This window comes from Nycticebus coucang, chromosome 20 (genome assembly GCF_027406575.1).
Source record: "Nycticebus coucang isolate mNycCou1 chromosome 20, mNycCou1.pri, whole genome shotgun sequence".
Classification (NCBI taxonomy): Eukaryota; Metazoa; Chordata; class Mammalia; order Primates; family Lorisidae; genus Nycticebus; species Nycticebus coucang.
In genome coordinates, this window is record NC_069799.1 from 24320250 (window position 1) to 24345856 (window position 25607).

The 25607-nt window shown below is 38.5% G+C and overlaps 2 long non-coding RNA genes across 2 annotated transcripts in view; both read left to right on the forward strand.

Moving 5' to 3' along the window:
* The window catches only part of LOC128573124 (uncharacterized), a 58807-nt gene that overhangs the window by 22091 nt on the left and 11109 nt on the right, over window positions 1-25607 (forward strand). The gene's annotated exons all lie outside the window — the stretch shown is intronic.
* On the forward strand, window positions 521-24074 carry LOC128573120 (uncharacterized). Its single transcript, XR_008376316.1, has 3 exons — window positions 521-662; window positions 874-964; window positions 24012-24074. It is a non-coding gene; the product is annotated as an uncharacterized LOC128573120 (long non-coding RNA).

Consider the following 25607-nt stretch of genomic DNA (forward strand, 5'->3'; position numbering starts at 1 on the left):
TAACAAAAATACTTAACTTAAGCTGAAATTTAAATTATCCTAAGTTTATAGAAAGAATTCTAAATTATGTAATATTAAAAAAACTGAGTTAAATTCTGTAAAGGTCTTGAAATACACATTTTATGGGAAGTTATAGGAATTATTTGTCATTGTGTCAGGGACTGAATTTGCAACAACTCTGTAAAGACCAACTATGCATGTGGGATACTGTTACTTATGAATAACATATCTACTCGGAAAACTTTGCTATTATCAAACACTGCCATCTTAGGATAGTAGAATTTTTTAGTCTGAAGGACCATTTCCATGGAAACCATAATAAGAATTTGCTAATTTTCATTACAAAAATATTTGAAAATTGTTTGGTGATTTTATATGATTGTCAACAAGTTAGTACTGCAGGTAGAATATGGCACAGGTGTTTTAATTGATCGTTTTGTGATCTTTTTTTGTGATTTTGCTTAAAATCACTTTTTTGTAATTTTATTCATCAAATTTTATTTACTCTAGATAACAGCAAACTAATAGTTCCCACAAACTCTACAGATTTATACTTTGTTTGGAAGCCTGATCAGAGAGCTGGGGCTTCTGGTTTTGGAGGAGCTGAGAGATGTGCACGTGCAGATGAAGGACATCTTGGTGTGTATGGGGCATAGTTACAAGTAAGGACTGGTGGTGAGAAGACGGAGACCTCTTAGGAGACCTGGCAAAAATTAGTAAGAAACCAGCCAGGGAGATGGAGCTGGGGGAACCCAGGGCAGCAGATCCCAAGGGTCGGTGGGAATGTTGCACTCAGCTACTTTTTTGTCCTGATTCTGGTCCCTTCTCTCTATGTCCCTGCTTGCCCCTGCCCTCCTGCTTGTCTCCCTTAAGAGTTGGATGCTTCTGACCTGTGTGGGGGTCAGGCTGTGAAGGTCACCAGGGGGACCACTTTTAAGAAGGCTCCATCTGGCAGTGGGCAGTGGTGAGTCCTTGATCCTGGGAAGCAGCTCCTGCCACAGCCTGCTGGGTTCCCTCTATGTAGATCATGAAATCTAAACAATTTCTGGAACGTAAAAGCAGCTGATGACCTTAAAAATAAATTCTGTTTCATGGAACTGCCACTCAGTAAACATATCTTATTATAGATCTTAGTTATGTCTCACTCATTCCTGTTTCTCTTGCATCTTCTTCCTTTTCTTATAAAATGTCTTTCTAGTCAGGTTTTAGTTTGAAGCAACAGTTCCTGAAAGAGTCCTTTCTTAGATCTGGGAATACATTTTTCTCTATGGTTACACTCTTTGATAGATAGCCCTGTACCACCCTGTACTTGTTCAGCTATTCTACCAGATTGTAAATTCTATGAGGGTGGGATCCAAATTTTTTGTTACTACTGTGTCTTCATCACTTAGTACAGCACTGTCACTTCATAAGTGTTCCATAAATATTGGAATGAAAGAATGATCATTGAACATTGAATCACCACTTAAATCCCTGTGATGCCAGGAATAGGTGTGTTGCTGTAATAAAAGGAAAATATTAATATGAATGAAAATTTAGAACTATGTCCCAATCTCCATCTTTATTAGTTATAATATAAAATGAAATGAAGTCTGTACCTGTGTGACCATTACAGATTACACACGTATGTGGACATGTATAAATGAGAGCCTCTATGTTGTCCACAGCCACTCCAGAAAAATTTACAAAAATGTATTTAAATAAAGTTAAATCTTTAGGAGGAAATAATTATGTAGATTATTTTTGCATTTTCAAACTACTTTGAGGTTTGGATGCATTTCTGAAAATAGAACTACTTTCTGTTTTTTTTTTGTCTTATGCAACATGTCTCTTATAAAATTATAATACAACATGTCAAGTAGAACGTTTTTTTGAGACAGAGTCTCCCCAGCGTGGGAATTTTTGTATTGAGCCCTAGCTCATAATGAGCTAGTTTCATAGTAGGGCTGAGTACATTGGGTAATTTTCCTTCCATTCTTGAGATACTTTACTAAGAAGAATATGTTCCAGCTCCATCCATGTAAACATGAACGAGGTAAAGTCTCCATTTTTCTTTAAGGCTGTATAGTATTCCATGTTGTACATATACCACAATTTATTAATCCATTCGTGGATCGATGGGCACTTGGGCTTTTTCCATGACTTAGCAATTATGAATTGGCTGCAATAAACATTCTGATACAAATATCTTTGTTCTTATGCGATTTTTGGTCTTCTGAGAATATACCTAGTAGAGGAATAATAGATTGAATGGCAGATCTATTTTTAGATTTCTAAGTCTTCTCCAAACATTTTTCCAAAAGGAATATATTAATTTGCATTCCAACCAGTAGTTTAGAAGTTCCCTTTTCTCCACATCCACACCAACATCTCTGGTCTTGAGATTTTGTGATATGGGATAATCTTACTGGAGTTAGATGATATCTCCAAGTAGTTTTGATTTGCATTTCTCTGATGATTAAGGATTATGAGTTTTTTTTCATATGTCTGTAGGCCGTGTGCCTGTTTTCTTTAGGGAAGTTTCTCTTCAAGTCCCTTGCCCAACCTAAGATGGGATCACTTGTTCTTTTCTCGCTTATAAGATTGAGTTCTCTGTGGATTCTGGCTCATAAACCTTTGTCGGAGACATAACCTGCAAATGTCTTCTCCCATTCTGAGGGCTGTCTGCTGGCTTTACTTATTGTGTTCTAGGCTGTGCAGAAGCTTTTTAGTTTGATCAGGTCCCAGTGGTGTATTTTTGGAGATGCTTCAATTGCCTGTGGAGTCCTCCGCATAAAATATTCGCCCAGACTGCTTTCTCCAAGAGTTTTCCCTGCACTCTTCTTCCAGGATTTTCATAGTTTCGTGTCTTACGTTTCAATCTTTAATCCAGTGAGAGTTTATCTTAGTTAATGGTGAAAGGTGTTGGTCCAGTTTCAGTCTTCTACAGGTTGCCAGCCAGTTCACCCAGCAACATTTGTTGAATAGGGAATTTTTCCCCACTGAATGTTTTTAATTGGCTTGTCAAAGATCAAATATTAGTAGGTAGATGGCTTCATCTCTTGGATCTCTGTTCTATTCCATACATCTACCTCTCTGTTTTTGTGCCAGTACCATGCTGTTTTGATCACTATTGATTATAGTATTGTCTGATGTCTGGTAGTGTGATTCCCCCTGCTTTGTTTTTATTTCTGAGTAATGTCTTGGTTATTCGAGTTTTTTTTCTGATTCCATGTTAAAAGAAGTATTAGTTTTTCAAGGTCTTTAAAGTATGAGAGTGGAGGTTTAATAGGGATTGCGTTAAAATTGTATATTGCTTTGGGTAGTATGGACATTTTAATAATGTTCATTCTTCCCAGCCATGAGCATGGTATGTATTTCTATTTGTTAACATTTTCAGCTATTTCTTTTCTTAGAGTTTCATAGTTCTCTATGTAGAGTTCTTTCATTTGTTATATAAACTCCCAAATATTTCATCTTCTTTGGCACTACTGTGAATGGAATAGAGTTCTTAACTGTTTTTTTCAGCTTGACTATTGTTGGTATCTATAAAGGCTACCGATTTATAACTGTTGATTTTGTAACCTGAGATGCTGCTGTATTCCTTGATCACTTCTAAGAGTTTTGTAGAAGAATCTCTGGTGTTTTCCAGATATACAATCATATCATCTGTGAAGAGCGAAAGTTTGATCTCTTCTGACCCTAAATGAATACCCTTGATTGCCTTTTGTTCCCTAATTGTGATGGCTAAAACTTCCATTATAATGTTAAAGAGCAGTGGAGACGGGGCGGCGCCTGTGGTTCAAGTAGTAGGGCGCCAGTCCCATATGCCGGAGGTGGCGTGTTCAAACCCTGCCCTGGCCCCCCCCCCAAAAAAAAGAGCAGTGGAGAAAATGGGCAACCTTGCCTGGTTCCTGATCTCAGTGGAAATGATTTCAATTTAACTCCATTCAATACGTTATTGGCTGTAGGTTTGCTGTAGATGGTCTCTATCAGTTTAAGAAATGTCCATTCTATACCAATTTTGTTAAGTGTTCTGATCATGAAGGGATGCTGGATATTATCAAAAGGTTTTTCTGCATCAATTGAGAGAATCAAATGGTCTTTGTTTTTTAATTTGTTTATGTGCTGAATTATATTTATAGATTTACGTATATTGAACCAGCCTTGAGACCCTGGGATAAAACTGACTTGGTCGTGATGTATAAATCGTTTGATATATATCTGGATTTTGTTTGTTAGGATCTTGTTGAATATTTTTGCATCTATATTCATTAGTGATATTGGTCTGTTATTTTCTTTTCTTGTTGGGTGTTTTCCTGGTTTGGGGATCAGGGTGATGTTTGCTTCATAGAACGTGTTGGGTAGTCTTCTTTCTATTTCTATATTTTGAAATAGGTTGAGTAATATAGGTACTAGTTCCTCTTTAAAGGTTTGTTAGAATTCTGACGTAAAGCCATATGGTCCCGGGCTTTTCTTTTTAGGGAGATTTTGTATGTTTGATGCTATTTCAGAACTTGATATAGGCCTGTTCAACCTTTCCACTTGATCCTGGCTAAGTCTTGGAAGGTGATGTGCTTCCAAGTATTGGTCAATTTCCTTCAGATTTTCATATTTCTGATAATAAAATTTTCTTGTAATATTTATTAAGGATTTTTTGAATTTCTGAAGAGTGTTGTTATTTCATCTTTGTCATTTCTGATTGAAGAAATTAGAGATTTTACTCCTTTTTTCCTAGTTAGGTTAGCCAAAGGTTTATCTATTTTATTGACCTTTTCAAAAAACCAACTTTTTGATTTGTTGATCTGTTGTATAATTCTTTTGTTTTCAATTTCATTTAATTCTGCTCTAATTTTAATTATTTCTTTTATTCTACTTGGTTTGGGGTTGGAATGTTCTTTCTTTTCCAGTTGCCTGAGATGTTCTATTAAGTTATTAACTTCCTCTCTTTCCATTCTCTTAGGGAGGGCTTGCAGTGGTATAAATTATGACTGCTTTTGCGGTATCCCAAAGGTTTTGATAATTCATGTCTTCATTATCATTTTGTTCCAAAAATTTGGCAGTTTCCTTCTTAATCTCATTTATGACTCAGCTATCATTCAGCATAAGGTTATTTAACTTGCATGTTTTTGTGTGAGTATGCAGATTCCTGTTGTTACTGAGTTCAACTTTTATTCCTCGGTGGCTTGAGAAGATGCAAGAAACAATTTCTATTCCTTTAAATTTACTGAGGTTACACTTGTGACCTAAGATGTGAATGATTTTGGAGTATGTTCTGTGGGTTAATGAGAAGTATTTGTATTCAGTTTTATTGGGATGAAATGTTCTGTGGATGTGTGTTAAATCCAAATGTTGGATGGTTAGGTTTAAATCGAAAATTTCTTTGCTCAGCTTCTTATTGGAGGATCTATCCAACACTGCCAAAGAGTGTTTAAATCTCCAACTATTATGGAGTTGGATGAAGTCCAGTTGCTCATGTCTGTTAGAGTTTTTCTTAGAAATTGAGGCACATTTTGGTTGAGTGCGTAAATGTTAATAATTGAAATCTCATCATATTGAGTATTACCCTTAACAAATATGAAGTGACCATTCCTCTCCCTCCTTACTTTTGTTGCTTTAAATCCTATTGTATCTGGAAATAAAATTGCAACACCTGCTATTTTCTGATTACCATTTGCCTGAAATACAGACAACCATCCTTTCACCCTGAGTCTATATTTATCTTTAAAGGTTTAGATGTGATTCTTCTATGCAGCAAATATCTGGCCTGAGTTTTTGTATCCAGTCAGCCAACCTGTGCCTCTTTAGAGGATAGTTTATGCTGTTCAGATTAATGGAGTATATAGATAAGTCTGGTAAAATTTTGGGTATCAAGTTTTTGAAAGTCCTTTTTAATCCTTTTGCTACTGTGGACGTTGGAGTTTGATCAAAAGTTTCTGAGTGAGTTTACTTTTGTGGTAGAGGATTGGGCTGGTCATTATGGTGGATAGGTCTGAGAATATCCTGAAGAGCTGATTTTGTTATGACAAATTTCTTAAATATGTGAATGTCATTAAAGTATTTAATTTCTCCATCATAAATGAAACTCAGTTTACCTGGATTGATGAAGCTCAGTTCATCCACAGTTGAATGTTATTTTGTTTTAGGAGATTAAAAGTTGAGGACCACCGTCTTCTGGCTTGAAAAATTTTAGCAGAGAGATCTGCAGTCATTCTAATATTCTTCCCTTTGTAGGTAATGGTTTTCTTATGCCTGGCTATTTTCACAATTTTCTCCTTCATATTAATTTTAGTGAAGTTAATATGATGTGTCTGGGGGATGTCTTGTTCAGGTTGAGTCATACTGGGTACTGAAACTGTCTGCTGTCTGAATTTCAGAATCTCTTGGCATGTCTGGAAAATTCTCTTTCATAATTTCATGGAGAAGGGCCTGTATGTCTTGTGAAGCCACTTCATCGCTTTCAGGGATTCCAATGAGGCGGATATTAACCTAATACGAATTATTCTAGAGCTCTCTGAGAGAATGATCCATTTTTGCGCTCCATTTCTCTTCCTCTTTGAGAGTTTGGGAGTGCTCAAAAACTTTGTCTTCAATGTCAGAAATCCTTTCTTCTGCTTGCTGCAGTCTATTACTGAGGGATTCTACTGTATTTTTCATATCTTGAAGACTGCAAATTCTTGCTTCAATGAGTCAAAATCTTTGGTGATTTTGTCTTTATATTCGTTGAATTCTTGAGACAACTTTTGAATTACTCCTCGAATTTCTAATTCTGACTTTTGAATTGCTCCTCGAATTTCTAGTAGCAAATTTTCCTTCATTCTTTTAATCTTGTTTGCAATCCAAACTCTGAATTTGATTTCTGACATCTTGGCCAGCTGTTTATGAATGGGTTCTTCAGTTACATCTGGCATATCTTTGCTTGGGGTTGTTGATCTACTCTGGTTATTCATGTTACCATATTTTTTCCGCTGTTTCTACCCCATGATTATTTTACACCGTTTGCCTTTTTCCCTGGAGCTTTGCTGAGGACCTGTAGAGTGCTGTTGCCTTAGAAACTTGGGACCTGTTTGGTGTGGTGGAGCTAAGTGGCCCTGTCTAGTTTTTAACTGGTTTCTGTCCAACCCTAGTGAAACTGTTACTCTGGGTTGAAGTCTCAGCTGTTGAGAAATACTAGTAATTAAGTCACCCCGCCCCCGACAGGCAACAATTGGAAAAGGAAAATCAAACCTTTCGACAACCACACCTAGGGTACCCCTTGGACAGTCTTTGGGATGTTGGCTGATTTCAAAATGTCCAAATCAATTGTCTCAGTCAGCACCTGTCTCAGTTGGAAGAGTTTAAAAGGTCTCTGGCAACTAGATTGCAACGATCTGCTGTCAACTCATATATGACTTGCTCCAGTGCTCCATAGGGTCAGGAGGACCCACCCAGCAAGTAGATTAGTCCGGGGAGGTTGATGCCTATTTCCCCACCTTGCATCTCTGTCACACCCAGTCACTGATAACCCCACAGGACTGTGAGCCAGTTGCGTCCAATGAGCAGATACTCCAGGGGTTTGCACCTGCCTGAATCACAAGGAAATCTGTCTCCTCGACCAGGCTGCTACTCTGCTACTATCTGGCAGAGAGAAGTGGGGCTTGACGGACGCTGGGGATGTTCAATGAGTTCCAGCCATCCCATGATTGATGTTACTCACAGAACAGAACATCGTTGCGGGATTTGTTTCTGTCCCTGCTAAATTCCCCTGCAGAAGAAAAGCTGTTTTGAGTTCACAGAACCTGTGCCTCAGGCCCTGTCTTTGCTGCTGCCTGGTAGTTTGTAATCGCAGCATGGTTAGTTGTCAGTTCTAGCCTCCTGCTTTCCTTTGTGTAGCCTGATGATTTCCTGAGGGTTGGGTGCATCTTAGGCTCAGTAAAGCAGTCATCTATGTCAGCCCCGCCCTGGGAGTCTATCTGCACTGTACGTATGTTTTCTAGTCCCCGTGATCCACCCAGGCCAGTACCGCCTAAGGCAAACACTTTCTCAAGGGGTGTGTGTTTCTGTCCCAGATCCACTCTGCCTGTGATTGCCACCTGAGAAGATGCCCCATCTCCTCTGGTTGCCCAGAGACACAGAGAGTGTGACTCCAGAACATCCAGGTTCAGCCCTATTGTTGCCGAAAACCACTGCTGCTCTGAGCCTTGGGGGCACCTCTGCTCCAGCATGGTTCCTTCTCAGTGGACCGTCCTCTCCTCACTCCCATGCTGCAGAATCAGCACTGACCAGCTGCAGTCCAGTCCCTGTCCACACCCTTTGAGAAATCACCCACGAATTTTGACTCCTGGGGGACAGGACTCCAGACCTCAGAGTGAGAGTGTAGGGGAGTGCTGGTAGCTCAGAATTATAAGTAGAGAATATATACCATTTTACACAGTTTTATGCCTGGCAGGAGAGCACCATTGCACAATAGTAGAAGAAGTTGGTCCAGTTTTTAGAGGGTCTCTCCCATGGAGTATGATGGGAAGACTTTTAAACTTTGCTCGTTTGTTTATGTGGTACTCCAAGCTGTTTTTATGAGGAAAGGGACTTCCGTCTACTTGGTGGTGGATTTTGTACCTTTTTTTGTATCCTTGGGGTCGCAGCTCATCTCAGCAGGGTTGATTTGTGTTCTACAACCTTCTCTCTTGGTGCAGCTCTGATCCGTCAGGTTACTTGCTAAATTTTTGTCATTTAACTTTCCTTCTGGATGAGAGCCTATTTGGAAAGCTGGCTTCAGTCAGCCATCTTGTCTCCGCCCTCTAGTTATAAAGTATTTTTACACACCATCCAGAATTACCAGAACTGATATGAACATAGGTGATTTCCACCAAGTGTAACTCCAGAGGGCACTTTCTAGCTCCACTTCACAGTCACAACACCCAGTTGTACAGCAATGTGCATTCTGTACCAAGTAATGAAGCTACAATCGTCTCTCTACCAGTTTTCAATCTCCCTTCTTGAGTAGTTACAGTACACAGTGTCCCAAAAATTGCCCCTACTGTCATCATGCATAGGCAAAGAGGGAAATTGCAGCTATATATAGTTTTATTTACAACAAAATTTTATGAAACATTTAAAAACTATTTTCTGTGTGTTGCTACTTCCTTGCAAAATTTTGTAATGAGTATTTCGCAAAGATATATTTTAGCTACAATTTTCTATTTTTTGTATGTATGTTGACTTTGGGACAACCTGTAGATTTTTACAAACTATCTTTATAGGGCAGCAATCACCTATTCTGTCTCTGTCTTTCAATTATCTTGATCTCTTTAGACCTAAAACTGATCCAGAGACTAGGAGCCCAGAAGCTCAACCTGGATCCCAGATGTGCATTGAGTACACCTGAGAATGTCCCCATTCCCATTTTTCTGTTCCTCTAATTCTCATGAATGTACACAGGGCACTAATTACATCCCCACATGTGCAAGACCCAAATCTGCAGGTCCAAATTGTGAGTCCAGGTATTTCCTCAGACACTGCTGCCTTCTTCCGAATCTGGAAACTTTAAAGTGCCAGCAAACTATGTCATGTTTCAAGATTGTGATTGTTGGTCTTCCTTGAACCAAAGGTATTTTTGTTATTTATAAAGTGTTGAGCTGAGAGGACTCTGTGCTGGGTTTGCTTTCTCTAGCTGAGTGCTGCTATAGTCTAGAACGGTGGCTCTCAACCTTCTTATTAAACCTCTTATTAACCTTCTTCTTATTAAAGCTGTGGCCCTTTAATACAGTTAAAAGGGGATGCGACCCACAGGTTGACAATCGCTGGCCTAGAAGGAGTAACAACAGCAGCAATAGGGGCAATTGTTAAATAAGCCACTTCAAAGACTCGCTCAAAACCTGTAAAATTTTAAACAAACCCAAGATTGACCATTCCCTCCTGAAAAGTATAAGTCACAATGCAAGAGTTGATTGAAGAACAAGCAATTAATTCAAGAACATCATGAGGAGATGACTGCCTAATGTTGCAAAGACCACCTCATGTTTTTAGGTTGACCATATGGCGGTGAAAGGGATAAAGAGCTTGGGAAACTGTGGAAGCTTTCTGTGTGTATGTCTCCATGTCTCATTGAATTGGTTTCTTGCCTTCTGGTTGTCTGGCTGACACCAGCTAGACTAAAACAGAAATGGGGGTTAACTGCTCACTATTTTCCTTCACAGGAAGTTCTGTTCTCTTGGTTCTATAGTTAATGGCTCAAAACACTTCCTTAAATTCTTGTTTTTTTTTTTTTGTTTTTTTTTTTAATGAGACATAATCTCACTTTGTCACTCTCATTGGCGTGCCATGGCATCACAGCTAACAGCAACCTAAAAATCCTGCGCTCAACCCATCCTCTTGCCTCAGCCTCCCGAGTAGCTGGGACTACAGGTGCCCACCACAACACCCTGCTATTTTTACAGACAGGGTCTTGCACTAGCTCAGGCTAATCTGGAACTCCTGAGCTCAGAAAAGCCACCTGCCTTGGGCCTCCAAGAGTGCTGGGCCTACAGGCTTGAACCATTGGGCTGGCCTTCTTTCTGAAATTCTTAAGGAAGATCATAGGCATTATAAGAAAACTGATTATTTGCTTGAAGATAGAGTAACTGCTGCTGTTGCAGAATCAGATGCTTCCAGTGGGCATACTGTGAAATGCCTTGTATGCATATTAAACTCAGAGAGGTGATGTTTAGCTAAGTGTTTCTCAGCCCAGGCTTGTAGTTAGGATTCTATGGCTAGTTTGAAGAGGTACCATCATCTGCGATTCTGCCTGCCCACAGATTCAATTAGTGTGGGTTGTTTCATCCACGTGGTTTTAATTAAGTGCCCCCTGTGATGCTAAGGGAAGGCCAATGTCTAGCATGAGGGTTTCCATATACATTTAAGACGGTTGAGTTTATTTATTTTTTTCCAGAAAGAGGGCACAGGCTCCATTTCCCATTTCCATAGCAGAAATTTCTGGTAGGGGAGGGAACTGGAAGCCAAGAAATTAGACACTCACATTTTGGTCTTTACATAGAACCTCCTTCCTGACTCTCTCCCATGAGAAAGAATAGGTAAGGGTGAAATTTTCACTGTACTTGGAGGTCCCTATGCCTGTGGATGTGGTGGTAGCAGTTGAAGAGTTTGGGCTGATGTTTTTAAATGCATATTATCAAGATGCAGGAATAATGTGTCCAGATAATCTCACCTGAGAATGAAATCAAGGGAGGGAGGAGAAGGAGAAAGAAATGATTGCTTTCCTGGTAAATGAGTCCAAGGTCCAGGGCTGTGACCACTTTTTCTCCTGCACTATCATGTTAGAATTTTCAAACCTCTAAATCTCTACTTGTGATGTTCCTGCCTAATGAGTTTGTTTCAAATACGTTTTTCCCCTTATAATAGTGAAAAGTCTCCAAAAATTCTTCTCCTCTACATATGACAGTCTTCTTTCCCTTTTCTCCAGGCTTGCCATATGCCCTAGAAAATTCTCACATTAAACTCATGTCCTGCAATAGTGAAAATGTTCTCTTTCTTTCTGTTGAAAGTGGAAAAATGTGGATGTCCAAGATTTCCACTGTGGATGAGGTTGGATCATTGTATATTAGCAGAAATGGGGAATATGTACTGTTTAGCTTCCATCTGGAAGCTCTATGGGGTCTATGTAAAAGAAGTTGATATACATGTACTTTTACAGAAGGTGGCATGAACTGCCTAAAGTAACTCAAAGTTCTGAAAAACAGAATAATTACCAAAGATTTGCTTTCTAGAATGCAAAGAAGGACATATTTAACGACAAGATTTGTGATTAGAAAACATGCCCAATGTCTATACCTTAAACTTTGTCCAAACTGGGTTTTTCCAATGAGTTTTTATCAGATTATGATTTACTTTTTCTGTCCAGTACTGTCACAGCAGTGATATTGTGTTTGTATTTGTGAATCACCACCTGATACTAATTTGTCCTGTTTACAGTGAGGTTAATTTTATTCACTGAGTTCTGGTTTTCTTTGACACATATTCCCTTGTAGGGTTCTGTATATATTCTTTCTTTATTTATTTAACTTCTTTTAGAGACAGTCTCACTTTATTGCTTTGGGTAGAGTGTGGTGGCATTACAGCTCACAGCAAACTCCACTCCTGGGCTTAGGCAATTCTATTGCCGCAGCCTTCTGAGTAGCTGGGACTACAGGTGCCCTCCACAATGCCCAGCTATTTTTTTGTTGCAAATTTTTCAGGGTCTGATTTGAATCCACCACCCTTGGTATATGCGGCCAGTGCCCTACGCATTGAGCCATAGGTGCTGCCCAGTACATCTTGTGTACTCTTAATAAGTACTTGGGGAGATATCACTAATGTGCACAAACCAAAACATTTATTGAGGAAGCATCCCTTTCTTCTTAGATTCTCTTTTCTATACCTTGCTTTGGAAAGCAAAGTTTGTCATCTTTGTTTATTGGTTCAGAAATCAGTTGGGGGTAAATCCAGTATGTACAGTTCACTGCATGTTTGACAAAATATTTTAATGGGACAGAAGCATTATCATTCCTCTTCAGCTTGTTGGAAATTTAGAAATAGAATCTTCATCCAATATCTTCTGAATGAAAATCTACATTTTATCAAAATCTTCTGGTCTTAGTTTTTTTTTTTTAGTTGTTTGTTTTTATGAGACAGAGTCTCAAACTGTCGTCCTGGGTAGAGTGCTATGGCGTTATAGCTCACAGCGACCTTCTACTAGGGCTCAAGTGATCCTCTTGACTCATTTTTTTTAATTTTTAGTATAGATGGGAGTCTCACTATTACACTGTTTTGAACATGTGAGCTCAAGCAATTAACTCCCTTGGCCTCCCAAAGTGATAGGATTATAGATGTGAACCACCACTGTGCCCGGCCTGTCTCCTGTTCTTTCTTATACATGTTAAAATTTTAGAGGTACTATTTACCTCACCATGACATTGTCATATAAAAAAATACACACAGCTTACATGGAATGATATAGATAAGTCACAAAAATATACATGCCTGTATTGGTGGCCTTTCATTTTTACCATGCAAACTAAAAAACTATAGTGTCTACACTGGTTGTGTGGACATTATGCCGTTCCCTTCAGTGTTAGAGAACACATGAGGGAATTTGTCTCTTCTGTACTGATTAGATAATTCCAGTCACTCATATACATCAGCAACTGTTCTCTTCACTCATTTAACTAAAAGTGAAATTCAATCACCCCTTATTTCTTGGCAAATATGTTTGTTTTTCAGGGAGTGTTGACATACACGGATGTGTCTATAGAATTCTCTATGAATGAGTGGGCCTGCCTGGACCCTGCTCAGCAGCATTTGTGTTGGGATGTCATGTTAGACAACTATAGAAACCTGGTCTTCCTCGGTGAGGATAACTTAAATACACACTGCTGGGTCTACACTAAGCATTTCATATTCTTTCTTTGTAGAATGTTTTTTATTCAGTTTCTTCTTTGACTGCATGAATGTCAAGTTCTTGTTTCTAAGGAAAACTTAAGGATGTCTTGGTATAGTCAAGGAAATTTTGGAGATATTTTATTTTGGCATTAATCTTACCATTTTTTGAGCCAATTTATATCCTTCATTAGATTAATGGTAATTTCAGTAATTCAGTGGCATAGAATCTTACCCATACCTTTAAATCTGCTTTCTAGCACAAATTTTATTTCAGTAGCTCTGGGGAGTGGAATCAAGAGTTCTCCAACTTTAAGTAAAATTTTTTTTTTTTTTTAATTCTTGGGGATTCATTGAGGGTACAAGAAACTTGGTTACACGGATTGCATTTGTTAGGTATCGTCCCTCTTAGAATTGTGCCTTGCCCCCAAAAGCTGTATCACACAAGACCCCACCCACCTCCCTCCTGCCCTCTCTATACTCTTTCTTTCCCCATCCACTCTTCCTTCTCTCTATCTCCTTCCCTCACCACCACCACGTCACTAGTTATCATTAATTGTCCTCATATCAAAATTGAATACATAGAATTCATGCTTCTCCATTTTTGTGATGTTTTACTAAGAATAATGTGTTCCACTTCCATCCAGGTTAATACAAAGACTGTGAAGTCTCCATTTTTTTAAATGGATGAGTAGTATTCCATGGTATACATATACCACAGCTTGTTAATCCATTCCTGGGTTGGGGGGCTTTTAGGCTGTTTCTACATTTTGGTGATTGCAAATTGAGCTGTGACAAACAGTCTAGTGCAAGTGTCCTTATGACAAAAGGGGATTGTATTAGTTTGCAGTCACACCAACAGTGTAAAAGTATTCCTTTCTTTTCACATCTACACCAGTATCTGCAGTTTTGAGATTTTGTGATGTGGGCTATTTTTACTGGGGTTACATGATATCTCAGGGTAGTTTTGATTTGCATTTTTCTATTAATTAGGGATAATGAGCATTTTTTCATATGTTTGCTAGCCATTCGTCTGTCTTCTTTAGAGAAGATTCTATTCATGTCTCTTCCCAATTGATAGATGGAATTCTTGGCTTTTTTCACGTGGATTAATTTGAGTTCTTTATAGATTCTAGTTATCAAGCTTTTGTCTGATTAAAAATAAGCAAATATCCTTTCCCATTGTGTAGATTGTCTTTTTGCTTTGGTTATTGTCCTCAGCTGTTCAGAAGCTTTTCAGTTTAATTAAGTCTCATTTGTTTATTTTTGTTGTTGTTGCAATTGCCATGGCATTCTTCATAAAGTTTTTCTTGAGGCAGATATCTTCCAGTGTTTTTCCTCTGCTTTCTTTGTGGATTTTTATTGTTTTGTGCCTGAAATTTAAGTCCTTTATCCATCTTGAATCAGTTCATAAGTGGAGAAAGGTGTGGGTCCACATTCAGTCTTTTACATGTGGATATCCAGTTCTGCCAACACCATTTATCGAATAGGGATTCTTTCCCCCGTGCATGTTCTTGTTTGGTATATTGAAGAGTAGGTGGTTGTAAGATGTCAGTTTCATTTCCTGTTTTTTTAAATTCAATTCCTAATGTCTATGTCTCTAATTTTGTGCCAGTACCATACTATCTTGACCACTATGGCATTGTAGCACAGCCTAAAATCTGGCATGCTGATGCCCCCGGTTTTGTTTTTATCACTAAGAACTGCCTTAGCTATGCAGGTATTTTTCTGGTTCCATACAAAACACAGAATCATCTTTTCCAAGTTTTGAAAGTATGCTGGTCGGTATTTTAATAGGGATGGCATTGAATCAGTAGATTGCTTTGGGAAGTATAGACATTTTAAGAAATGTTGATTCTTCCCAGCCATGAGCATGGTATGTTCTTCCATTTGTTAATATCCTCTGCTATTTCCTTTCTTAGGGTCTCACAATTTTCTTTACAGAGGTCCTTCACTTATTTAGTTAGGCTTATTCCTAGGTATTTCATTTTTCTTCAAGCTATGTTGAAGGGAGTTGTATCCTTAATTAGCCTCTCATCTTGGCTGTTTTTTGTGTATACAAAGGCCGCTGACTTGTGGACATTGATTGTATATCCTGAGACATTACTGTATTTTTTTCAATTAAATCATAGCTGTGTACTTTAAAGGAATTATGGGGTACAATGTGCTGGTTTTAGATACAATTTGAAATACTTCATCAAACTGGTTAACACAGCCTTCACTGCATTTTCTTAGTTATTGTATTAAGGCATTTATTTTCTGCACTTAGTAGATTTAACGTGTACTGCATTTTTTTGATGACTTCCAGGAGTCTTTTAGTTGACAAGTTTGGAGTTTTCTAAGTATAAGATCATATCGTCAGAAAGGAGGGAGAGTTTGACTTCCTCTGCTTCCATTTGGATGTCCTTTGTATTGGCTAGAACTTCCAGTACTATGTTAAATAGTAATGGTGACAGAGGACCACTTTGTCTGCTTCCAGTTATAAGTGGAAAAGCTTTCAGTTTTACTCCATTCAGTAAAATATTAGCTGTGGGTTTGTCATAGATAGCTTTGATCAGTTTAAGAAATGTGCTAACTATGCCTACTCTTCAGTGCTCTAATTAGAAAAGAAAGCTAGATTTCATCAAATGTTTTTTGTGCATCTATTGAGAGAATCATGTGGTTTTTGTTTTTGTTTCTGTTGATACGTTGAATAACGTTTATGGACTTGCATATGTTAAAGTAGCCTTGTATCACTTGGATGAAACCTAGTTGATCATGATGTATGACTTTTTTTGATGATATCTTGTAATTTGTTCGCTAGGATTTTGGTAATAAGTTTTGCATCAATGTTCATTAGTGAAATTGGTCTGAAGTTCTCCTTTTTAGTTGGGCCTTTTTCTGGTTTTGGTGTCAGGCTGGTGTATGCTTTGTAGAACGTGTTGGATAAGATTCCTTCCTCCTCAATTTTTTGGAATAATTTCTGCAGTATGGGAATAAGGTTTGATAGAATTCTGGTGCGAAGCCATCCGGACCAGGTCATTTTTTTGTTGGGAGAGTTTTTATTGTTTCTTTGGTCTCAGTGCTTGAAATTGGTCTGTTCAGGAGATTTATTTCTTCCTGAGTAAGTCTAGGGAGAGGGTGTGATTCCAAATATTGATCCATTTCCTTCCTTCGCATTGTCAAATTCCTGGGCATAGAATTTCTTGTAGTATTTGGAGATAACGCAAGAGTATCTCTGTGGCATCAGTTATTATTTCCCCTTTATCATTTTTCCTTTTTCTTTTCTTTTTGGAGATAGAGTGTCCTATATCACCCTTGGTAGAGTGCTGAGGCATCACAGTAAACTCAAAGTCTTGAGCTTGAGTCATTCTTTTGCTTCAGCCTCCTGAGTAGGTGAGAGACTACAGGCACTGCCACAACACCCGGCTATTTTGTTGTTGTTGGTGTTGTTGTTGTAGTTGTCATTGGTGTTTAGCTAGGTCGGGCTGAGTTTGAACCCACCACCCTTCTTGTATGTGACTAACAATGTAACCACTGTCTATGGGTGAGGAGCCTCCCCTTTATCATTTCTGATTGAGGTTACTAGAGATTTTACTTTTCTGTTTCTAATTAGTCTCTTGTTTTTTCATAAAACAAATTTTTTGTTTCATTAATTTTCTGCATGATTGTTTTGTTTTCCATTTCATTAATCTCTGATTTAATTTTGGATATTTCTTTTCTTCTGCTGGGTTTAGGCTTGGATTGTTCTTCTTTTCCAATTCCATAAGATGGCTTGTGAGTTTGTTGATATGATCTCTGTTTTTGAATGTAGGCAACTAAAGTGATCAATTTTCCTCTCAGGACTGCTTTTGTTGTATCCCACAAGTTTTGGTAGCTTGTGTCTTCATTGTTGTTATGCTCAAGGCAGTTAATGATTTCCTTTTTTATTTCTTCCTGTACTCAATTGTCATTCAGCATAAGGATGTTAAATTTCTGTGCCTTTGTTTGGGGTTGGATGTTTTTGTTGGAGTTGAGTTCCACCTTTAGTGCCTTGTGGTCTGAGAAGATACAAGGTAATATTTCAATTCTTTTGATTCTGTTAAGGTTTGTTTTGTGTCCTAGGATACAATCAATTTTGAAGAATGTTGAATGGGGCAATGAGAAGAATTTATATTCTTTATCTTTGGGAACGAGTGTTCTGTATACATCTATCAGGCACAGTTTTTCTAGAGTCTTATTTAAGACCCTTATATCTTTGTTTAATTTCTATTTAGAGGACCTGCCCAGCTCTGGGAGAGGAGTGTTAAAGACTCCTGTTATTATGGTGTTATGGATATCATATTGCTCAGATTAAGTAAGGTCTGTTTTAAGAATCTGGGAGCATTTAAGTTGGGCACATAAATATTTGGAATTGAAATGGCTTCTTGTTATATTTTTCCCTTGACCAATATGAAGTGACCATCATTGTCTTTTTTGTCTTTAGTTTTTTTAAATCTATATGTAGCTGAAAATAACAATCCCTCTTTTCTTCTGGATTCCATTTGCCTGCAAAATTGTCATCCAACCCTTAACTCTGAGTTTTAATTTATCTTTTGAGGTTAGTTGTGTTTCCTACAAACAGCAAAGGATGGCTTGTGTTTTTTAATCCAGTCAGCCAATCTATGCCTCTTCAGTGGGGAATTCAAGCCATTAACATTTATTGAGATAATTGACAAGTGTGGTAGTGTTCTATTCATCTTATTTTGTGAAAGTGCATTTAGTATTTTTTTTTTTTTACATCATTATGGAAGCTAGGTTCTGTCCTTTAATTTCTGGGTGTTTACTTTGCTGGTGGTCCATTGTGATGGTCAGTGTGTAGAACAGGTTGAAGTATTTCCTATAGAGCTGGTCTTGTTGTGGCGAATTTCCTCAATGTTTACATCACAGTAAAAGATTTGGTTTCTCTATCAATTTTAAAGCTTACCTTAGTGGGATATAGTATTCTAGGCTGGAAATTTTTCTGTTTAAGTAGATTAAAGGTAGATGACCATTGTCTTCTGGCCTGAAAAGTTTCATTAGAGAAGTCTATGGTCACCCTGATGGATTTGCCCCTCTAAGTCAACTGGCACTTAGTACTTGAAGCTTGCAATATCTTTTCTTTTGTCTTGACTTTGGACAAGTTCATCAAATGTGTCTTGGAGAAGCTCTATTAGAGTTAAGGCAACCTGGTGTCTGAAAAGAGTGTGTCAGAATCTTTGGTGATATTTGGAAAATTTTCATTCTTAATATTCTCTAGTATGGCTTCCATTCCTCTGGGTCATTCTTCCTTCCCCTTCTGGGATACCAATAACACGTATGTTTGAACTCTTCCCAAAGTTCTATAATTCTGTCAGTGAATGTTCTGACAGTGAATGTTCTGCTTTCTGTCTCCTCTTTTCTGCCTCATTAACTATCTGAGTTATCTCAAGATACCTCTACCTCTGAATTTTTTTATCCTGCATGATCTAATATGTTGGTAATACTTTTATTGCATCTTTAAGTTTCTTAATTGACTGCTTCAATTCCTTCAGGTCTGCTATATCCTCTCTATATTCTGCATATCATTCATCTCTTAATTTGATTTTGTTTTTTGGATTTCCTATTGGTCATTTTCCATTTTATGAGCAGTTTCCTTCATTGTTTCCATCATTTCCTTCATTATTTTTATCATCTGTATTCTAAATTCCCTTTATGTCATTTCTAACATTTCTTTATAGGTGGAATCTTCTGCAGTAGCTACCTCACGGTCCCTTGGTGAGGTTCCTTGGACTGGTTTTTCATGTTGCCAGGATTTTTCAGCAGATTCTTCTGCATGAGTGTTTTCTTTTACCTGTTTCCTTGCCTTAATTTTTCTTTCACTTCCTCTTGCTCTTTATGTTACTGTGCCTCTGATCTAAGGTTTTGATGAGTCCTTTTGGTACAGGAGCAGAAGGATGAACAGGTTTAAGAGCAAGAAGGGAAAAAAGATTTAGAAAGAGAAATGAAAAAGAGAAAGGAGAGGGGGTGAGTAAAAGGGAATATTGATGAAAAAAAAAAGTAGAATCACAGAAAGAGGGAGACAGGATTAATAAAGATGGCCAGTGGGTGCTTTGACTCAACCTTAAAAACCCCCAACCTGGGGGATTGTTGGGTTGGGTGGTTCCCTTGAGGTCAGTAGCTCTTTGTCAGCCTGTTGAGACACAGTACTCCACCTCCACTAAGTAGACAGGAAAGAAAAAAATAGTATAAATGAAACCCAAACAGACAAACAAAAAACTTTATGGGATAAAATTGTGGGAAAAATTCAAATAATAGGGCAGATACTCTAGCAAAAATTAAGTTCTAATTCTTATAGAAGGCTAGAATAGAAAATTATATTTAAACTAGAAAAATGAAGAAAGAAAGAAAAAGAAATAAAAGAAAAATCTAGAGGGAAAATGTTAACTAAAAAAATTAAAAACATTAAATAAAAAACAAAAACAAAAAGAAACCAATATACATATATATGTTGCTGAATATTGTCCTGTAGTGGTGGTCTTCTGGGGTATGAGATGTTAATCACAACGATGATACAGCTGTATGAGATGGAGACTGGGAGCCTCTGCTGATTTCTCACACCTGGCAGGGTTGAGAGCCTAAATCTCTCCTCAGCCCACTTCAAAGTCACTTTAAACCATTAGCCTTTGCTAAGCAGAAGCCTTCCCAGGAAAGCACTTGTTGCTAGGATCTCTCCTGAAGTGGCTGCCCGATTATCCAGTGTTCCAAAATTGGTCTCACTTAATGCCCCTGAGGGCCAGTATAAGGCAGCACTGTTATTGCCAAGTACTGAAATCTCCACTTTTCCCCATCGTCTCAGTCACTGCCTTTGTTGTACTCAGTCACTAGATTACTTGCCCAAGGTCTTCCAGCTCCATCCTCCCTCTTCGACCCTGAGGGCATATCCTACAGGGGCAGTTCTCCCATAATGGCTGCACAGGCTCTGTCTCCTTGAGGGAGAAGTCTGAAGAGGCAGTTCACCCACAATGTCTGTGCCAGCGGCCCACAGCTGAACAATATTACCTTTTTTCAGGCTCAGCGGCTTAGTCCAGAGCCCTAGAGAATGTTTAAAGTCATCTACACTCTCACCCAAGTTCTCCCAAGGTAATTCAACCAAGTGTCGAAGTCCAAACAATTAAACAGCCCAAAGGTAAAGTCTTTCCCGTTTGCAGTCTGTCTGCTGCTGTACAGTGGCAGGCAGCCTCTGACTGAACAAACGCATGCAACTACTTGACAGTTGTCCACTGCTTTTGTCCCCCTCGTGGGGTCCAGACATCTCCCGCTGTCTTCCTGTGTCCCCAAAAAGATGTTTCTGGTCAGATCCCACCTGCCAGAGATGCCTGGATTCTTCTCTCCCCCATTTCATTGTGTACAGTTGCAAAGAAGCTGTTACTCGCTTGACAACTTGCTCCCTCCCTAACTTAAAATATTTTTTAAAGATTCTGAAGTTTTTATAAGGATCCTCTATGTGGAGATTATTATTTAAAGACCTGCTGTACAATTGAAGGAAGGGTTTTTCCAAGGTGCATATGCAAATCAAATTCAATAACTGGTTGCAGTTATGCATTGAAGTTTTTTGGACTTTTCAGTTGAAATTTTCCTGGTTTTGTAATCAGAAGATAATTAGTAGTTTGTGATTGGTAAAGTCCATTTGTTTTCCTTCTAAGTTGATGTTGGGGTGCAGAAAATGGTTCCTATAAAACTTTAGCTTAGGCATGCTGAGTGCTTTTCCAAATTGGAAAGCTTTTCAGAAATCATCCTGAATGTCAAGGTCCTTAAAACCTAGCCTTGCTTCACTCACCACCAGGGTAGAGGTAGACTCTCTAACATGTCCTTATGTAACAAAGTTTCTTACCAAAATGAAAACAGTTGCCTTCTATTGCTTTCTCGTAACCTCCTTATTTAGTGCAGATAGAAAATACAACCACTCCTGGAAGGTTTTTTCCTCAACATGATTTCTGCCTCTCTGGTGCATTCAGATTCCTAAAAAAGCATTAACAAGTTAGTTTCCTTCTTCCCAATCAGTTGATCCTCTCTAATCATTTTTTGCCTCTCAAAAAAATTCCCATCTCTTTCTTCTGTTATGAAAATGAGAATTTAAACTTCTTTTTCCCAGTGGGAGTTTGGGGTAAATATCTCCATGACTTCATCACAAATGTAGTATATGAGTAAATTCATATGCCTTTTATTACTCTTTCATTTGTGAGTTGGTAATTGGGGAAACTTCGAAGAATTCATGGGAAGTTTTTCCCTTGGCTCTTGCATTAGCAGATAATAAGAAATAAATTGGTGCTGGATTTTGAGTTCCTTGGGTATAAATGCAGAGGAGTAGAATCTTTTCGGCCAAATTGCCTCATATATATTTTAACACTCTACAAGGGGACTTGTTTTCCCCAGCATTTTCCAAAGTTTGTGAACCAGACTCTAAATTTACCACTTTTGTTTCTTCTGCCCAATTCTTCTAGGTCTTGGAGTAAAATACTCAATTTTCAGTTTCATTTTCACTTTTTCAAACAGAACTTCCCATCCAATTTACATTATCACTTTTTTTTTCTTATTGCCCATTTCAAACACTTGCAGTATTTTTGTGTTTATTATTTGTTTACATAAGTTGGGGGGTGATTATTTTTTAATCTTTTTTACATTTCACATAAGAAAAAATGCGGACAATAGTCCTGTGATACTCCATGGTAAAAACTTTGTGCCTTACTCCTTTTATCTTGCCTGGGAACACACAGCTTAGCAGAATGTCTTGGAATTGATATTCCCTATTGGTAACTGTACAGGATGACAGATCCTCATTCACACTCCTGTCTTTTCCCAGTCCTGAAATTTATACTTCTCTGAGGATGACCCAAGATGCCCCATAGCATTCATATTTTCTTTAGTGTTCCATAAATATCAGTCCATGGGACATTTCCTCCCAGAAGACAGTCTGAAGAATAGGAGTAGAGCTGCTCAGAGGAGCAAATGAGTGTCCTTGAGGTTGAGAGAAGTCTTCTGGTATATTCTTCATGTAAAAAGCTAATCCATAAAGACTTTAAGTTTTTTGGTACTAGCCTCAGTTTTCATTTCTTAAAGAGACATTCCCGGTCAGCCCATCAGATGCTGGTATTCAGGGGAAAATGCACAACTTATTTCTCAAATATTTCAAGGGAGCAAATACCAAAGGATAAATATACCCCACCCCAGCAAAGTCTTTTAAAAATCTGCAACCCAATACACACTTCATGTGCATTGAAAGCAAGAGTGCAGTTTCTCCAGTGAGGGTGGCCACTGAGCAATTCTGTGATCAGAATAAGGGTGGGAGGTATAGGATAAGGATTCAAGGTATAGGGTGACCTTACTTGACACTTGAGAGGGGCATGTCTATATTCCAGTCACCAGTCCCATTCCCTGAATTTTGTGTCTTGAAAAGCTTTGCTCATTTATTTTAGCTTCATTTTTCCATTAACTATGAAATGTAATTCATCCATAGCCCTTGAAGAATATGAAAATATTCCTAAAGGCAAGACAGAAGTGAATATTAAATATGGAGTCATATATTTCATTTCATAAAAAGTATGGTTTTATCTTGTTTCTGCAGAGTAAATGTTATAAGGTTCTGAAATTTATAATTTTTTTAGGGTGATTTCAAATGGGAATCCTGAGCTTAGCTTTGGAAAGATACCATGAAAATAAAAGACAACTTGGAGGCTGAGGTGGGAGGATCACTTGAGTCCAAGAGTTTGAGACCTCTCCAGGCATGGTGGCTCGTACCTCTAATCCCAGCAATAGGGAGACCGAGGTGGGTGTGTTGCCTAAGCTCACGAACTCAAGATCAGCCTGAGCATGAGCAAGGTCCTGTCTCTAAAAACTAGTCAGATATTGTGGTGGGCACTTATAATCCCAGCTAGTTGGGAAGGTGAGACAAGAGGATCATTTGAACCAAAGAGTTTGAGTTTGCTGTGAGCTAAGATTCCACAGCAGTCTACAGAGGGTGACCAAGTGAAACTCTATCTCAAAAAAAAGAAAAAGAGTTTGAGACCAACATGAACAACATAGCAAGAACACATCTCTACAAAAAATTAGAAAAATTAGTGGGGCATGGTGGTACGTGCCTGTAGTCCCAGCTAATAAAGAGTATGAGGTCTCCTGCCCACAGGCTGTCACACCACAAATTGTGCAGTGATTACAAATCACCTCTTGTTGTCAGAGGGCACTAGGGTCTTTGAGAGGAGCAGTTCTGAGGTTGGATTCCTTCTCCCTATTGTGACACCCATTTTTTTATGGACATGAAGACTAGACAGGGATGTGTTCATATTTCTACTGGAATCAAACTCATAGGTCCTTCACCTTCAGAATATCCCATCAAAACCCCACACCAGTGTGAAGAGACTTCTGGCTTGTCCCAACCCTCAGATCTTGAATTTGTAGCAGCAACCTGGCTGTTCAGCCACGTTGCTGTCCCAGGCAAAGGCAATCTCATCTCTCTGCATGGAACAGAAAGAAGCCTGAGCATATCCCACCCTTGGCTATCATTCCTAGCACTGGCACACCAAAAGAAGTTACTGAGGCAGATATAAATCAGTGGAAGATTATTAAGACAATGTTTATGGACATTACTGGAAAAAAAAATGCAAATAACAGATGTATCTTTTATTTTTCAGAATGAACAGTTGGGAACTTCAGTATTTAACCATGAGAAGGCATACAGAAGAACTAGGGCAATGGATCCTGAAGTAAAATATTTACATTTTTGTAAAGTGTAGGAAATTTACATTTTACACAGGATAACCTGAATTGAAACTTGAACAGAAAAAGAGAGTGAAGGAAAAATCAATTTTCTGGCTCTGTGCCCATGGCTCAGTGGTTAGAGCACCGGCCAGGTACACTGAAGCTGGTGGGTTCCAACCCAGCCGAGGCCTGCTAAACAAGAGTGACAACTACAACAAAGAAATAGCTGGGCGTTGTAGTGGGCACCTCTAATCCCAGCTACTTGAGAGGCTGATGCAAAAGAATCGCTTAAGCCCAAGATTTTGAGATTGCTGTTAGCTGTGTTGCTACAGTACTCTACTGAGGGTGACATCATGAGACTGTGTCTCAAAAAAAAAAAAAAAATTTTTTTTTTGGTAAATGTCCCTGGGTTGATCTTGTCTCTGTCCTACACCCGCAAAGATAAACTTGTACAAAACATTATTAGTATGCAATCAAACAGACTTTAGTTTTAGGAGGTAGATTTGAGCTGCAAACCAAAAGTTGGTTACACGTTTTTGCTTTTGGGTTACCAGCAAGAAATTCCTTTATGAATTATCTGAGGGCAGTCTTTACAGAAGGACTGCCTATTTTCAGTCTCTCATTTAGGGCAGTTTCACTACAGAGTGTCCCCCTCCCCCAATTTTTTTTTTTTTCTTAAGACAGAGTCTCACTTTATCAACTTTGGTAGGTGCCGTTGCATCACAGCTCAGAGCAGGCTCCAACTCCTGGGCTTAGGAAATTCTCTTGCCTCAGCCTCCCTAGTAGCTGAGACTATAGCACCCGCCACAACACCCAGCTATCTTTGTTGTTCTTTTTGTTGCAGTTTGGCCAGGGTCTGGTTTGAACCCTCCACCCTCGGGATATGGGGCCGTCGCTCTACCCACTGAGCCACAGGCACTGCCCCCACTGAAAATTACCTCAGAAGTCACCATGGATAGGGAAACGGGAAATTGTAGCTAAAGGTACCTTTATTTACAAAATATTTATTATGAAATTATAGAAAATATTTACAAAATGTTCTCTATGTGTTAGCTACCTCTTTGTAAAATTTGTAATGAATATTTTGTAAAAATATGTTTATGTCCAATTTCTGATTTTCCATACATATAGAGACATTGGGGTGACTTTGGGGACAATCTGTAGATTTCTTCAAAAATACATTTATAGAACAACAATCAACCCTCTTTCTCTGTCATATAATGACCCTGATATCTTTAGACCCACAACTGATACAGAGATTATGGGGCCCAGAAACAAATCCTGAATTACAGATGTGCATTAAGGTACTTGAGGATTTCCATTTTTCCATTTTCCTTCTTTCTGAATTCCTTTGGATGTACACAGGGCACTAGCTTGCTCCCCAGTTCTCCAAGACTCAAATCTGCAGTTCCAAATTCTAAATCCAGTTCTTTCGTCAGACACTGCTACCTTCTCTAGCCCTGGGAAACTTTGAAGGTCCAGCAGAGAATGCCATGTTTCAAAATTATGATTGGTGTTCTTAACTTAGA